General features: G+C 36.1%; 1 non-coding gene across 1 annotated transcript; it reads left to right on the top strand.

Moving 5' to 3' along the window:
* Positions 1-16,496: 16,496 nt before the first annotated feature.
* LOC128279926 (small nucleolar RNA R71) lies at positions 16,497-16,603 on the top strand. The gene has a single exon (XR_008270111.1). It is a non-coding gene; the product is annotated as a small nucleolar RNA R71 (small nucleolar RNA).
* The last annotated feature ends 1,871 nt before the right edge of the window (positions 16,604-18,474 follow it).

The following is an 18,474-nucleotide window of genomic DNA, read 5'->3' as shown; positions in this document are numbered from 1 at the left end:
ATATATGTTATGTGAATACATGTTGTGGAAAAACATGTGTGTATGAGAATCCAAATATTGATGAATTCATATATGTGTTTCTTGAAGTTTATATGAAATATGTGACTAACAAGGGTGATGAGAATGTGTGATAGGGCTTGTGAGATTAAATCGTTTGATTATGCCCCTTAATATTTATTTTGATGATGAATAGATGGTAAGTTTATTATTAAGTTATACGGACTTACTAAGCATTATATACTTACTCCGTTTTATTTTTCCCTGTCTTATAGTAAATCGGAATGCTCACTGGATTGGAAGCTTAGCAGAGATCATTCACACTATCCAATAGTTCATTCAGTGTATAAGGTAAAACAATTATGGTTATAATGGCATGTATAGGCTAATTCGACTAGATCTTGTCTTGTAAATTGTGGTTTGAAACTAGCCATTGGAATGGCTAGTGATGATTGGTTTGGTATATTTATGGAATTATGATATGGTGATTATGTATGCGTTAGCATAGTCTGACTTTGAAAATTTACCAAAAATTATGGAAATTGAATTATAGGTTGAATAAAATATGAAATTAAATTGTTTTTCATAGAAGAAACAATGTAAGTACTGGAATTATAAATTATGATATATTATAAATTTTGTGAGACAAGGTCAGAATGATTTCGGATTCCCCTGTTCTAACTTTGGAAAATCATTGAAAATTGTAAAAAAATAATTAGGGGTTCAAATTTATATTTTTAAATTCTTAATGCGTTTATTTTCAATAGAAGCAAATGGAAGCATCATCCAAACACTGTACTAAGAGATAATTAATTTTTAGCAAAGAAAGGTAGAAAATGTCAAACAGCAGAACAAGGGTAAATTTGAAGATTTTACTGTACTTATTGGCTAAACCATAAATTTTGAAAATTTTATGGTAGAAAGATATTTTAGTCTAGTTTTGCAAAAATCAAATGGATCTTAATTTAGAATTCTTTGGCTTACGATATAAATAATTTAGTGACTATGATTCAAGTGGAGAGTTTTGCTATGAACAATAATCTGAAAATGTTCTGTAATTACCGGTAATGCCCTGTAACCCTATTCTAGTGACGGATACGGGTTGGGGTGTTACATGATTGGTGATGATGGATACGATAGTAGTGATCTTTCTGATCACGAGGTCGATAGTGATAGTGATCCCGATGTGGACAAGGTCTTGGATGATATTGACAACGAAGGCGTGAATAATGGTGGAAATGTTAATGTGTCTTTAGTCGAGAACGATATTCTAGGGTCCTAGATGTTATGGCCGAATCCAGAAGTGTCACATGAAAATGGTTGAAAAACCGTTGTTGTTAAGATAAAACCTTTTCAGTTCATTAGCCTTTATCATTACTATTAATTTCAAAGTTCTCTTTCTTTATAGCGTTTGGAGATAAAACGTATTTGTAGCGGAAGCTTAAAAACAAAATCATTATTTTTAAAAAACCTTCATAGTTATAAGTAGATAAAACCAAAAACCCAAAACCAAGCCAAACAATTTAAAACAGTTTAGAGAGTCCCAGAAAATATAAACTCTCAAATCTTAACGCCAAACTTAAGTAACAACTAAAACAAATAAAACAATTTTGGCAAGTGGTCACCGTTGAGTCCTCCGCTGCACCAATCCGCCTAAGACTGAGGGTTACCTGTACAGACAAATAGAGAAGGGGTGAGTTTACGTAAACTTAGTGTATAAGCTAGCAGAGTTAAGCGTGTACACATACAGAATATTACAAATCAGACATATTCACAATCAGGCCTGAGCCCATGTCAGATACAGATACAGGTTCGGGCCTGAGCCCATTTTAGATACTGATGTAGAGTTTAAAACACCATCTCCGACCATCCCTACACACCATGTGGGGTTTAAAACACCCACCTAGCCCTACATACCACGTTGTACCGATGCGACACATATCAGAATAATGCAGCTGTGCTACCTGATGTTAGGCATAATTTGCCTTTCAAAACACTCCTTCCAACATATATATATATATCATCCCACTCCAATTACAGTAACAGACATGCATACAGAATTAACTAATAAAGTCATGCTTAGTCAATCTTTTACAAACAGATAAGAGATAGACAAATATAGGCATGCTCATAACAGTACATCAGTCTAACAGAACACATAGGTTTAGGGTTTAGTATGCCTTTATCGACCCTACAGTAGGTCCACAGTGGGTTAGGACGACTCGTTCGACCCTACGAAAAATTTCAGTATAATGGGCCCACATGCCCGTGTGGCCCACAAGCCCAATTTGGTTTAGCCCGCGTGGCCCACACAGCCACACCTTGGCTATCACACGGCCGTATCTTGAATACGACCTGGCCTTCGTCGATCACATGGCCGTGTTGTCACACACAGTCTATCACACGACCTACCACACGGCCATGTAGTGTCGATAGTAAGGTTTTCGGCTTTTGTCGAAGACTCGTTTTCTTGCGTTAGGGTACACAGCTGGTATCATTTTGATGCGAAAACACATCCGAGCCTTCTAGAACCTACAATGACATTTTCAAAGTCCAAATTTAGTGGTACTAACGAAACCTAATCGAGATCATCTTATAACGAAACCTTATAACATCAAACCAATTTCACAAACTTATTGCCAATGAGCGAGAATCACTAACACTATTAAGCTTTTGTGACAAAATCCATAGCCTCACGATCTTTTCCTACATAACACACACTCACCAAGATTATTTCTTTCCAAACCATAATACTAATCACCATTCAACAGAACGAAAGCTACCAGATGAGTCTACAAACTTACAAAGATAATTGATGCACAAACACCACACAAAGCTCCCAAGAAAACAGCGAACGATTGGTTGGACCAAAAGGTAAAAGGAAAAATGAAAAAGAAGAGGCAGAAAGGAAAAGAAAAAATGTTAGAGAGCTTGAAAGAGAGAGAAAAATGAAATTTGGAGATAAAAATAAAAAATAAAAGAATATTTCGATACTACTCAAATCCCACTACATCCCAACCAACTCAGAATTTCAGTTCATCTGAATCTCTCTCAGTTAGAAGACCAAAATTATACTCCCTTGCTCGCGAAGGTTTAAACATAGGACCTGCACACAACACACTGACTCTTTCACCACTCAAACCAACAAGCTCATTTTGATATGAAATTACAAGCAATTAAATATAAGCCTGCTGTACAATGATAAGGCTTGGATTATAAAAATAACAAAATTTGCCCAAGCTAGGGCTTGAACTTGGGACCTCTCACACATACCCAGAACACTTAACCACTGAAGCAGACAGATATTTGTGTCACATTTTCACAAAAGCAGAAATAAAAGTTTTGTGGCGTTACAACTCTACCCCCTAAAAAAAATTTTGACCTCGAAATTTACTTGATCAGAACAAATGAGGATACTACTGACGCATCAAATCCTCAGGTTCCCACGTGGCCTCCTCAGTGCTATGATTCCACCACAGAACATTTACTAAATGAATGGACTTTCTTCTCAAGCTCCTCCTCAGAGGTCAAATTCGGCCTAACCTCAATATCCTCAACGGAAACTATGTGAGATGGGTCAGATCGGTACCGCCTCAGCATCAAGATGTGAAACACATCATGGATATGGTCCAGTTCAGGTAGGCAACTAGTCCCATACGTTTCAGAATCTGATATGGCCAATAAATGCTGGGCTTAACTTGCCCTTATGACTGAACCTCAAAATCTTCTTCCACAGAGAGACCTTTAGAAACACAAAGTCCCCCACAGTATACTTAATCTCACGCCTCTTCAGGTCCACATAAGACTTCTGTCTATCAGAAGCCGCTTTCAGTCGATCCCTAATAAATCAAACCTTATCCTCAGTATTAGAAACCAATTTAGGACCCAAAACTCGATGTTCGCCCAACTCAGTCCAACACAAAAGAGTAAGACAGTTATGGCCATACAGAGCCTCTTAAGGTGCCCTCTGAATACTAGCTTGAAAACTGTTGTTGTAAGTGAACTCAGCTAGCGACAGATAATCCTCCCAACTACCTCAGAAATCAATGACGCAACTCCGAAGCATATCTTCCAGTATTTGAATTACCCTCTCAAATTGACCATTGGCCTGAGGATAGAACACAATAGTGAAGTCCAACCTTGAACCTAGAGTCTCATGCAATTTCTTCCAGAATCGAGAAGTGAAGCGAGGATTTCTATCAGAAATGATCGAGACAGGAACCCCATGTAGTTTTACTATCTCAGAGATGTACAACTTCGCTAGCTTTTATAGACAGTAGTTAGTTCAAACCAGAATGAAGTGGGCAGACCTGGTCAGCCGATCCAAGATGATCCAAATAGAATCCTTCTAAGTGGGTGTCAAGGGAAACCCACTAACAATTCCATCGTTACATGCTCCCATTTCCACAAAGTAATCTTAGCTAGTTGCAACAAACCCGAAGGCAACTGATGCTCAGCCTTAACCTGCTAACAAGTCCAATAGCAAGCAACGAAATTAGTAACCTCACGCTTCAATCTCGGCCACCAGTATAACTCACAAAGGTTGCGATACATCTTATTACCGCCAATATGCATAGCATAAGGGCTATTATGTGCCTCCCTCATAATAGACTGCTTCAGATCCTCATCGCTTGGTACACAAATCCTACCACGGAAAAAGAGTACCCCATCACTATTCAGTCCAAAATTTAAAGTGCTACCACTCTCAATCTGTCGAAACCGTAAACCCAGAAACTTATCCCCTAATTGCTTATCTTGAATCTGCTCAATCCAAGTCGGCTTAACTTGTAACTCGTCCAACAGACTCCCATCATCGAATAGGCTAAAGCGTGCAAACATCACCCTTAAATCAGGCATTGTCCTACAACTTAGAGCATCAACCACCATATTGGCTTTACCTGGATGATACTCTACCGTGCAATCGTAGTCCTTAAACAGCTCAATCCATCAATATTGTCTAAGATTCAACTCCTTCTGAGTAAAGATATACTTGAAGCTCTTGTAATCTATGAAGATGATGCACCTCTCACCATACAGATAATACCTCCATATTTTCAACGTAAAGATTGATGATTGTTTTACGAACCACTAAACTAGACTACGATCACGACTAAGGCAAGTGCACCTATCGAATGGTAATATAGTTATGGTGAGACCAGAAATATCGTATCCACAAGGACTAAAAGTACTAGTAATTACTATCTTTTTATTATCTAGCGTAAGAATTAAATGGATGTTTTTAAACTAAGGTTAACTATCTAGTTAGCTAAAAACACGACAGATATAAAAGTTAGAAAATACTTTTGGAAAACCAATAGAGAAGACAATACCCAAGGAAGAATCCACCTAGACTTTACTTATTACTTCTGAATTAGACAATTTATTTACTTGACTTAATCCGTAGAAATCCTTAGCTTATGTTAATATCTCTCTCGAGACTAAAAACAACTGACTCTAGGTTGATTAATTGAAATCTCTTTCTAATTAAAACCCCTATTGCCGCATTAACTCGATCTATGAATTCCCTTATTAGATTTGACTTTAATCCGACAGATTTATGTCATCCTATCTCTAGGATTGCAATCAACTCCGCTTAATTATGGAAGATCTACTCTTAAACAGGGACTTTTGCTCCACTGAATAAGCACATCAAACCTGAATTAATATCTTAAAATATTAAAACAAGGATTAAAATTCATAATTAAGAATAAGAACAAGTATTTATCATATAATTCAAAAGATAATAAGATTCGTCTTAGGTTTCATTTTCCCTAGGTATTTAGCGAATTTAGTTCATAACGATGGAGGAAAATATCTCAAAATTGGGAAAACAACAAAACATAAAGAAACCCAAAAAAACTTCGGTCGAAATCGAATGGAGATCTTCAGTCTTGAAGTAGATTCTGCTTTCGAGTTGATTCCAATGGTTGTCTTCGAGTATTTTCTGCCTTCTCCTCTGTATCCCCCTTAGATCCTCTCCACGTGTGTTTAAATAGACTTTGGAATGCCCAAAATTAGCCTTTTTCGAGTACAATTAAAATAGGTGTCGACAGGGACACAGCCGTGTGGTACGCCCGTGTGATGGTGCTCAGGCCGTACACAATTCTGATATGGTTTTAAGTCGACACGACCATGACACACGGGTGTGTGGTTTGCTCGTGTGTCTCACATGGGTCTGTGGATTGCCCGTGTGGAAGTGTCTGGACCGTGTGTAGTACTGAAATAGACTTATTTTGTCTGTTTTTGGCTTTTTTCTTGCACTTTTCGCTTTCCTATGCTCATCTTGATATAAAATATGAAATTAAAGGATTAGGAGCATTAAATTTACTAAATCTTATGATAAATCATCCAAATATATGCCAAGCAAGGGGTTAAAATATGTTACTTTTGAGGTTTATTAAATATCCCCACACTTAAGCATTTGCTTGTCCTCAAGCAAAATCCTCAACTCACAATTAAAATGCATTCTTCTCAACTTATAATTCTTATCAATAATGTTTTGAAATAATTCACAAATAATCATACATTGAGAATTCTACTAAAAGAACATCAAAGTTTCAAACAATCCAAGTTGAGCATTTTAATCATAAAATCATAGGTATTTCCCTTTATCCAAATAATTACCTTTGATTCCAAATCGACAAGAGTTGACATCCTCACTAAAGATTCACTCAAATCACTCAAAGTGTTTAAGGTTCAACAATGAAGCACTCATTAGTCAAATATGAAAAGTTATTACCATAGGCTTGCATGAAAATCAAATCTCCATCACTATAAATAAGATGATACACAAATCAAAAGGTCTTTAGCAGGGTTGTAATGGGGCTTGGGTTAAAGGTGTGGAAAAAGGCTGAAAAAGAAAGTTAGAATCGAGATTGAATTGATAAATTACCTAACTAGAAAAATTTGAATTGATAAATTACCTAACTAGAAAAATAAACTAACACTAAATAATTACATCAACATTAAAGATAAACATGAGCTTCTTCTTAGAATATGGAATTAAATACTTAAGCTTAAAACAAAGAACTAATAATAATCAACATATATGTATATTTTTTTTTTCATTTTTTTAACTGAATGAATGAATAATGAGAGAAAATTATACAATTAAAATAAAAGAACATAGTTAGGCAATTAACCAAATCAAATCTCGACAAAAAGGGGATCAATAAAATAGGAAAAATTTTCAACGAATCAAAAAGTATGATGTAGGGGTTAAAATTTAGGGTAAATTAAGAAATGGTTTGTTAAGCTCAAAGGGGTTTACTAAGGGTTAATTATGAAGGTAGACTTTTTGTAGGGTAAGTGGGTTAAAACCTAGGTGCCTTTATCATCTCAGTATATCAAATCAAAGGTGTGGTCTCGACATGTATAATTGAAGCAAGTTCTAGAATAACAATTCAATATTGACACACTCATAACCAATAATAAAGTGATCACAAAATATATATGCTCTAAAAGGCTCAAAATCTCATAAAAATTATGGGTTTTTGACGTCAATCTTGTAAATTTAGAACTTCAAGATAATACCTCATTTCAAGGAAACAACCTAACAATTTTAATTCTCAAAAATTTAACTTATCATGCTTGATTCTCTATTGTCCTAAATTTTAAATAATCAATGCACAATTACCTATGTTTTAATCCAAAACATATCAATAAAAATCATGAATCAATCAAAATTCATTCCAATAGTAGTATGAGAAAATTATTTGAGAACAAAATATAGTTCAGGGATTTTTTGAAAATCATATAAATAACCTCCCCACGCTTAAGATGTACATTGTCCTCAATGTACAAACAAATATAAATCATAATAGAGACAAAACATCATAAGATAGGGAGATGATTGAAACTGCCCTGAATGGTGGATGAATTTCCTATACTAGTGAAAAGCGGAGTTGTAGATAAATGTAGGGGTAGTGCAAAATTTTGAGCAACTGATAAGAAAATAAACACAATGCTAAAGAAAATTAAAGGGTCACTCGTTAAGAAACAACCATAATAATTAAAATAAAGTTCACAATAGGAAAACAAAATAAACATAAAAATAAAAATAAAAATAAAAATAAAAATAAAAATAAAAATAAAAATAAAAATAAAAATAAAGATAAATGGACTCAATGGTCCTCATCATCAGACTGATCAGTGTCACAAGTCGATGGCGTTGGAAGAGCGATATGAAGATACTGACAGATCTGCTGTAAAGTCGCATCAATACTGTCAAATCTCTAAGTACAGTATTGACGGAAACTAGGGAACTCCTCGGAGGATACACCTAGGGAGCTAGCAGCAGAGGAAGCATGTCAGTGACTCGATGGTGGAGGTTGTGGTGGGTCCTCGTGATAAGGAGGAACATTATCAGTGAAGTCCTCTAGGTCATGCTGAATGTCAGACTGGACTAGTCTATACTAGACCTGCTCATGGGTCAGGCTACCCGGCCCTGCCCGAAGGCCCTCCCTAAATATGGGAGGGTTTGGGCAAAAATATAGGCCCGAAAAATGGGCTTGGACAAAAAAATGAGGCCCGTTTAAAAAATAGACAGGGCCTTGGGTAAGGTATTTTTGGCCCTGGCCCGGGCCTGGTTCGGCCGGAATACACTAAATGACAAAAAAATTCTACTATTTTTTTTTTTGTTTTTGAATGTTATTTTCTTATTGTTTTCGTCCTATTTTGCTACCATATTACTATTAGTTGCTCCTATTTTGTTGTTATTATTTGGATATTGTATAAAACTTATTTTATTATTAATTTTGTTATTATTTTAAAGGCATTTGTTAATTTTATTATTATTTTAGAGGTATTTTGCTTGTTAAGTTGCATCTATCTTAGTGTTATTTAAGTCTACATATTTTTTAAAATTTATTTTCAATTTTTTGGAAAATATTTATTTTGATTTTTTTAGTATTTTTATTTGGGTCGGGCTTGGGCGAAATTTTAAGCCCATTTTTTGGGCCCGACCCGGCCCGAGCCTAATAAATGGGCCTAAATTTTTAGTTGAGCCCAGCCCGAACCCGGCCCGGCCCTGCCATGATCACCTCTAGTCTGTACTAATGTGGGTCCACTCTACGTCACGACTCGATTATCCTCATGTGGATCATGCTCGAAATGCCCTGAGGGGACATCTGACCGAAAAGAGTAAGTGTCGAGGACTGCTCTGGTGTATTGAGAAGACCGAAGTGTCGAGCAAGGCGAGTCACGTAAGGGCCTAGATAGATGGGACCTTTCCTGTGGCGATCTGTCTTATGGTGAAAGGCGAGAGTGATGGAATAAGCTAATTCGAATATGTGGCCAGTCGCCATGCTCCAAAGATAGTACGTGTCAGTAGTGCTTACAACTCCTGTACTCTTTTTCCTGCCAGTTAAAGTGTGAGCTAATAAATCTTGGATGTATCGTAGAGCCGGAGAAAGAGATGTCGCCTTCGAGCGACTTTCGTCATAAGGGATCTGACTGGCTGTGGATTGGTCCAACAGTATGAAGGTGAGTAATGGATGTGACGATGGAGGTAAGGAAAGTTTTCGGCACCCATAAACTCATCGGTATAGATGCCCAAAGCTGCGCCAAAGTCAGGGACGCTCATATGTTGCACCAAGCCACCAAGTCGAAATGTAATGGTACCGTGCTCGTCATACGATAACATCACGCACTGAAGGTAAAATGTCAAGCAAAACTCCAAAGTAAGCTCCATATATGTGGGCTCGACAATATCAAAGAAACGGTCCCATGGTGTTGTAGCAATGAAAGCGCAGACCTCATTAGCTAATTCGACCTGCTCCAACGCGGCCTAGTCAATACATCAGCCCAAACCTAGTGGTCGCACGCGCAGGAGCTGGAATAAGTCCTTAGGTGGGTTCGTAGAGAATCGGAGGTAAGGATGCCGAACCTCGGCAGAGGCGCTCGAAGTGGTTGCGCCAGGACCCTTCCGCTTTCTTGAAGTGGGGACGGCGACCTTAGATTTACCTCGAGTGTTTGTCATAATGTACCTGACAAAGAGCGAACAAAAATAATAAAGAAATAAACTAAAAGAATAAATAGAAAATAGTAAGAATAATAATTGAATGAAGACAATAAGAAAACCAAGAACCAATATGCTATAACCTAAGGAGTACTAATAATAGGACTCGAAAGAAACATATGTACAAGAAAAATCAACTTAAAACTAACAGCAAGACTCCAATAATAGAATTCATCCAATCAAAAATAACTATAAAAATAGATGAATATATCATCAAATAAAAATAGAAAAATATGAAAAAAAGTGAACACATGGCGGATATTAAGAATGAAAATACGAGAAACTAACAATCAAAATCGGTTAGTAAATAAACTCATAAGAGTGATTAAATAAATAATAAGAAAATAATAATAATAGGGGAAAATAAATAAATAATAAAAATAGGGGATAAGTTAATAAATGGAAATAAAAGGAAAGGAGAGGAAAACCAGATGCTGGTGGTCGGAGGGACGGACAGCGTGGGGGTCGTTGGTGGAGAAAAGTGAATGAGGTTAAGGGGCATGAAGGGGTCGGGGTAGAGGCAAAAGATGGAAGGAAAGTGAAAGAAAGGGAAAGAAGGGGTGAGGGAAGGACGGAAAAAAAAGAAAGAGAAAAGGGAACGAAAAAAGAAAAGGGACGAGGGAGCTAAGGCGGTGGGGGTAGGGTGTTGAGGCAGCTAGGGTTGGGGGAGAAGACAAAAGAAAAGGTTAAGGTTTGGGGGGTTTTAAAATGGACATGATTGTGTAACGGTCCGTGTTGGGCCACACGGCCATGTCACACGCCTGTGTGGCGCGAAACCCAGCCCATCTTCGTTGAGGGAGATAACAGGTCACTCGTCATATGACCTTGGACAAGCCTGTGTGTCCAAGCCGTGTAGTTCATACGGCCTTATCACACGACTGTGTGCTTCGCCGTTCACTTCTCCCACGCCCGTGTGGTCTCTTACATGCCCGCGTGTCTGAACACACGGCTGTGTGCCTTGCCTATAGAGCTTTTTGACTTATTTGAAAATTGAAAATTTAGCACCAATTTTCACACGGCCTAGGACACGCCCGTGTGTCCACCACACGGCCGTATCGCACGGCCGTGTGAACTCTATTAGGCTGTGTCTCTGTCTATATTTGGGAAAATTAAGTCTTAAGATCAACACGGCCAAGGACACGCCCGTGTGTCCAGGTCGTGTAGATCACACGGCCATGTCACCAGGTCGTGTAATACACTGTTTAATCCCTGTTAGAGCACATGCCTGGGACAAGCCCGTGTGGGTCAAAAAACCCATATTTAACATTGAAAAATAGATAAAAATAAACTAGTTAGTGTGTTAGTGCTCGAGTTGCCTCCCGAGAAGTGCTTATTTAGAGTCTAAGCTCGACTTTACCTCGTATTCACATGGTCACGACGGATCGCGGAGTCGAAACTCCTCTTTCTCGTTGTCAATTCCTTTATTTAAATAAGGTTTAAGTCAAGTGTTGTTTACCTTAAAAGTGCCGAAATATGAATGGTTTACCTCGACTGTACCATAAGGAAAGACTTTGAGTATTGTAAAAGGAGTCACTCCATTTGCGTTGAGCTCTGTATTTATAATTCGAGGGTCTTTTTTATCTAACCAGACTTGGTCCTCTACCTTGAATTGGTTCGTCTCGTTTTTATGCTCGTTATGGTTTTGTTTTGATTCGGCCTTGTGTATTTTTGGTTCCTCCTTGACATGTGTCCGCCATTCATCTAGTTCTTCTATTTGAAGCCTACGTTCTTCATGAACTATTCTAATGTTGTCGAATGAACTAGAACATGGCTCATTTGTATTACTCAAAAAGTTTTCCTGCAAAGAGGGTTGAACCACATGAGTAGGCATATTATCAGGTTTTAGACAATTACCTTCATCACTTGATGTCTTGACTGAATCTCGAGCTTGAAGAGTGATGGTTTCGTCACCTACACAAAGCATTAGTCCACCTGTACCAACATCTATGATAATTCTAGCAGTTGCTAAAAATGGCCGACCTAGAATTAAAGGTAAGTCACTATCCTCATCCATGTCTAGAACAACAAAGTTGATTGAGAACATAAATTTATCAATCTTAACGAGTACATCCTCAATTATACCCCTAGGAAATCTAATAGTTTTATCTGCCAATTGTATACTCATCATAGTTTGTTTAGGTTTCCCAAGACCTAGTTGTTAAAAACATTTTATAGGGCATGAAATTTATACTTGCCCCTAAGTCGGCTAAAGCATTATCAACATTTAAACTACCAATTAAACAAGGAATGGTAAAACTCTCTGGATCTTTCAGTTTGTTGGGTAGCTTGTTTTGCAAAATAGTTGAGCAAATTGCATTTAACTCTACATGCCATGACTCATCTAACTTCCATTTGTTTGTTAAAAGCTCCTTTAAAAATTTAACTGCGTTTGGCATCTGCGAAAGAGTTTCAATAAACGGTAAGTTAATATGTAATTTTTTAAGGAGTTGAAAGAATTTACCGAATTGTTCGTCTGTGTGGTCTTTTTTTGTCGCATTGGTGTATGGCGCACGAGGTCTATATTCTTTGCTTACCGGCTTTTATGTACCATGACTAACCTCAACCTTACCATTGCTTACCATAGCTTCTTGCCTCATTTCAGATTTAGGTTTAGCTAACCCTTCTTTGTTGCACACAATGATGGCATGAGTTGCTCTCTTGGGTTAGTTTCTGTATTACTAGGCAAGCCACCTTGCAGTTGTTCAGAGATCAACTTAGCAAGCTGACCTATTTGAGTTTTGAGCCCTTAAATTGACGCTTGTTAATTTCAGGAACATCATCTAAATTCCGTACAAGGAGATAATTGATTTTTAATAAAGAAGAGTCGGAACTGTCAAATAGCAAAACATGGATGACTTTAAAGAATAAACTGTACTTATTGGCTAAACCAAAAATTCTGAAAATTTTATGGTAAGAAGATATGTGTTCAGGAAAAAATAATGGATCCTAATTTTACGTTCTGTAGCTCAAGATAAAAATAATTTAGTGACTATGACACGGATGGACAAATTGAATATACATAAGTAAATAGTGAAATTATAGATAATGTTAATTATAAGCGGTTTATAAACATTAAGGATGTGAAACAGAGTGAAGGTGAATTCAATACTAATAAGTGAATGATTTTACAATGATAGATCGAGAACCCGAAGCAAGTCGAGGAAAAGAAAAAGTAGCTAATTAGTCCCTAAACTTTCACAAATTTTGTAAATCGACCCAGGTAAGTTCATATGGCAGAAATTTAATGATTAAATGTTAATTTTATGAATTATATAATGTATGATGAGATATATTTATTGATGAATTGAGAATAAAATAACAATGCGAAAACCCTAACTTCAAACTCTTTTACAATTAGGTCCCAAACATTCACTTTCTATTCATTTCTTTCAATAAAATCAGCATATAAATAATTTAAAGCTTTAATTACATGCTAAATCATCATATACTTCCAGCACATACTCATAGCAACTTTCAATTTCTTTCATAGAATCAAAAACTAATGAATTCAACAAGTGGACCTAGTTGTAAAATTCATAAAAACACAAAAATTTCAAGAAACAATCAAGAATTGAACTTACTTGTAGTAAAAATATGAAAAACCATCTTAAGGAAACCCTTATATGATGTTTTTTTTTTTTTTTTGCTGATGAGAATGCAGAAAAATAAAGAGAAATCTAGATAATTTTACTTTAGTCCTAGCTTTATTAAGTAAATTTTGCAATATTCTAATTTTGCCTTTAATTCTCCTTATTTTCTTGCTGATTTCATGCCCTTGCCGTCCACCCCAAATAGACCTTGGGTTTATTTGCCTTTTAAACCCTCTTTCTTTTACCATTTAAGCTATTTAATCATTTTCCATAATTTTACATTTGCTACAATTTAGTCATTTTTGTTCAATTAACTATCGAAACTTTAATACTAGCTTATTAACACTCCATAAATATTTATAAAAATATTTATGGCCCGGTTTAAAATTTCTGAGGTCTCAATACCTCATTTTTTATTCTAATTATTTTAATATTTATTTCTAGTACACTATTCGCTATTTCAAAAAAATTTCTAACTTCACATTTAACTTATACTCACTAAATTAATAATATTTTCTACTCATTTGTCGGATTTAGTGATCTTGAATCACTATTCTGACACCACTGAAATTCAAACCATTACATTTGGTGCCATAGCGATTTTGACTAATCACTAATAAATTTAATTATTAACTAATAAAGTTTTCATCAAATTAATTCAATATTATTATTCCCAATGTTCAGGGTTATTACCGGTTAACCAACTATGCTTGAAAATGTTTAAAATATGACTTTTGTACAAAACTGGGGCAAAGTATCGATACTTTGGCAATTTTTGCTCAAAAGCACTCCAAAAGTTTGCTTAAAAAACCCCTACATTTATTCAAAATAGTCTAACACTTTGAAACCAAATTAATTCACCTCAGACCCATTAAAATTCTTCACTTAAATATACCAATTAACTTGGATATAATTCTTTATCTACTTTAGTTTGAGCATTCTTTAATTTCTAATAATTCACGAAATCAGTAGGATTTGTAAAATCTTACATTTTAGTGCTTTAAATAACTAAATCTATTCATAACATAACAAGCCTATGTACATGCCATATCTAAACCAAAATATTTGCATCTACTCTTGTTCGGGCTTGGCAGATGTGATAAGATGAGTTGAGGTTGATTTTCTTTTCTGAATCCAATGCTTAATGTCTAACTTGTACCTACGCATTAGAAAACAACGCGTTAAGCTTGTGACAACTTAGTAAGGACCCATAATATCGAAATCTATTAAATTCTTTAATTCCTAATATTTCATTTCTTTGTTTATTTACCTTTCTTCATCTTAATTTCTTATTATCATACTTATTTCACAATTTCGTGCTTATGACAACAATTCAACAATTAGAATTTACTACTCTTTTTAATACATGTATCACATTTCACCAATTAACATAATTTTCATAATTCGTCACTATCCTTTATCATTTCTTTCACATATTATTTTTACACTTTTAACATATTAGTCCATATCTTTATTAAATTTCTTTATTAAATTCTATTAAACACATTCACAATATCTCAAAATCACTTTTATATCATTCTCACTTTTTTTTCTCCATATACTTACCACAACTTCTTCGTTAGACCGTGCCAGACACATTGAATTGAAGAAAGGTTTCAATTTTTTCAAATGAACGATTTGAAGACCTATTGATCCTACTAAAATATTGCCTATCTCCACCCAAGATCCCAGCATCACAATTCCATTTTTGTCTAAATTGCGGAGTAAATGGGCTTTTAGGTGCAGTATTTCGTTAGTGATTCTTTCAGGACCTTGGCTTGTCACATGAGTCTGAATTTCATATTTTCGTATGTGAAAAGAAGTATAAATATCTCCCACGTCTTCTCCTTGGAAAAGAGAAATTTTACCATTCGACTATATCCGCATTTTTGTTCTTGATTCTTGATACGAAAGAATATTTGGTTAGAGTTAGGACAGATACTTTCTTCAGTTCAGGGCGATATTGGGAGGCTCATTACTTCAATTAGTCCCCGTGTTCCTCGAATGGATCTCTTAATTGTTGAGAGGGTTGCCCCAAAATCTATATAAACCCCTCACTATTTATCATCTCCCTTCTCCAAAAACCCTAACCCTAGCCACTGCAAATTCACACGCCCTACCCACCACGCCCGTGCGTAGCCTACAATACCGATTTCGATGCCCCAAGCTCTTTCTTTTTGCGTTTGTTTTCCCTTTTCTCTCTATTTTCTTTAAATATGTTGCTTATTTCATGATTCCTCTGCTATATTGAACTATTTTGAATGAATATTCATAGTTAGAATATTAAAATACTTATGCTTGTTTAATTAAATTTTTTTGACACCGAGATAAATTTTGTAAGCATCTCCTTAAGGTTTGGCTTTTTCTCCTATTGGTAAGGTGGTTGTTCAAAACCTGGAGGGTGTTGTTGCCTTTGATTCCCTTGACCACCCCACGAAAAATTAGGATGGTTCCTCCAACCTGCATTGTAAGTGTTACTATAAGGGTTATTCTGAGGTCTAGAATTGTTACCCATATAGTGGACTTGTTCTCTCTCGATGTTGGGGTTGAAGGATGGGTAGTCTGTGTTGTGCATCCCTCTTTCATTTGAATTACACCTCATCACTGGATGTACTTGAGTAGAATCATACAAACCATCAATCTTTTTATTCAATCGTTCTACCTGGTTAGATAGCATAGTGACCACGTCGAGGTTGAAAACACCAGCTTCTTTTGTCGGCTTCGTTCTCATGACTTGCCACTGATAGTTATTTAGTGACATCTCTTCAATAAATTCGTAAGCCTCTTCAGGTGTTTTGTTGTTCAAGGTTCCACCGGCGGCTACATCAATCAGTTACCTTGTTGAGGGGTTCACACTGTTGTAGAAGGTCTGAACCTGTAACCATAAAGGTAACTCATAGTGAGGGCACCTTCTCAATAAATCCTTGTATCTCTCCCATTCATCATAAAGTGTTTCTAAATCCATCTGCACAAAAGAAGAGATATCATTCCTCAATTTAACCGTTTTAGCCGGCGAAAAATATTTAAGCAAAAAAATTCGGTTATTTGTTCCCAAGTAGTGATTGACCCTCGTGGTAACGAGTTCAACCACTATTTAGCCTTATTTCTAATGAAAACGGAAACAACCGAAGGCGAATGGTATCGTCAGAAATGCCATTGATCTTAAAGGTGTAGCAGAATTCTAGAAATTTTTCTAAATGGGTGTTTGGATAATCGTCTTGCAAACCATCAAACTGAACAAACTATTGTATCATTTGAATCGTGTTAGGTTTCAGTTCAAAATTATTTACAGAAACAGTAGGTCTAACAATACTCGGTTCAGTTCCTGTTAAAGTAGGCTTAGCATAACCATACATAGTACGAGGAGTAGGATTCTGATTTACTAGATTTGCAGCAACTACAGAAGGTAGCGGATTATTCAGATTGTCCGCCATCTCTTCGGGTATATCGGTCACGTCCTCTTACTCTTCTTCTATATACTGTAGGCTTCGCCTTTTTTCTTTTCGATTTCTACAAGCTATGCTTTCTATTCTCACTGTCAAATAGAAAAGGTCTTAACGAGTTCCTTCTAGTCAGAAACTAGAGATTACTGCCAGAAGCAAATAACAGGGAGATTAGAAGAGAAGTAAAAATTAAATGAAAACAAAAAGTAATAAAATTCGAGCGCTCCTAATATCTTAGTCCCCGGCAACGGCGCCAAAAACTTGATGATCATTTTACGAATCACTAAACTAGACTACGATCACGACTAAGGCAAACAAACCTATCAAATGGTAATACAGTTATGGTAAGACCGGAAATATCGTATCCACAAGGACTAAAAGTACTAGTAACTACTATCTTTTTATTATCTAGCGTAATAATTAAAAGGATGTTTTTAAACTAAGATTAACAAACTAATTAACTAAGAACACGACAGAGATAAAAGTTAGAAAATACTTTTGGAAAATCGATGGAGAAGACAATACCCAAGGAAGAATCCACCTAGACTTCATTTATTACTTCTGAATTAGACGATTTATTCACTTGACTTAATTCATAGAAATCCCTAGCTTATGTTAATATCTCTATCGAGACTAAAAATAACTGACTCTAGGTTGATTAATTGAAATATCTTTCTAATTAAAACCCTTATTGTCGCATTAACTCGATCTATGGATTCCTTTATTAGATTTGACTCTAATCCGGCAGATTTATGTCGTCTATCTCTAGGATTGCAATCAACTCCGCTTAATTATGAAAGATCTACTCTGAACAAGAACTTTTGCTCCACTGAATAAGCACATCAAACCTGAATTAATATCCTGAAATATTAAAGCAAGGATTAAACTCATAATTAATAATAAGAACAAGTATTTTCAAAATATAATAAGATTCGTTTTAGGGTTCATCTTCCCTAGGTATTTAGGGAATTTAGTTCATAATGATGGGGGCAAACATCTCAAAATTGGGAAAACAACAAAACATAAAGAAACCCAAAAAAACTTCGGTAGAAATCGAATGGAGATCTTTAGTCTTGAAGTAAATCCTACTTCCGAGCTGATTCCAATGGTTGTCTTCGAGTATTTTCTACCTTCTTCTCTGTGTCCCCCTTAGATCTTCTCCTCGTGTGTTTAAATAGAATTTGGAATGCCCAAAATTAGCCATTTCCAAGTACAATTAAAATAGGTGTCGACAGGGACACGGCCGTGTGGTACGCCCATGTAATGGTGCTCAGGCCGTGCGCAATTCTAATATGGTTTTAAGTCGACACGGCCATGACACACGGGCATGTGGTCTGAGACACACGGGCTTGTGGAATACCTGTGTGGAACTATCTGGGCCGTGTGTAGTACTGAAATAAACTTATTTGTCCATTTCTGGTCATTT

This window comes from Gossypium arboreum, chromosome 8 (genome assembly GCF_025698485.1).
Source record: "Gossypium arboreum isolate Shixiya-1 chromosome 8, ASM2569848v2, whole genome shotgun sequence".
NCBI classification, from domain to species: Eukaryota; Viridiplantae; Streptophyta; class Magnoliopsida; order Malvales; family Malvaceae; genus Gossypium; species Gossypium arboreum.
This window is presented reverse-complemented; position numbering and strand designations above follow the sequence as displayed.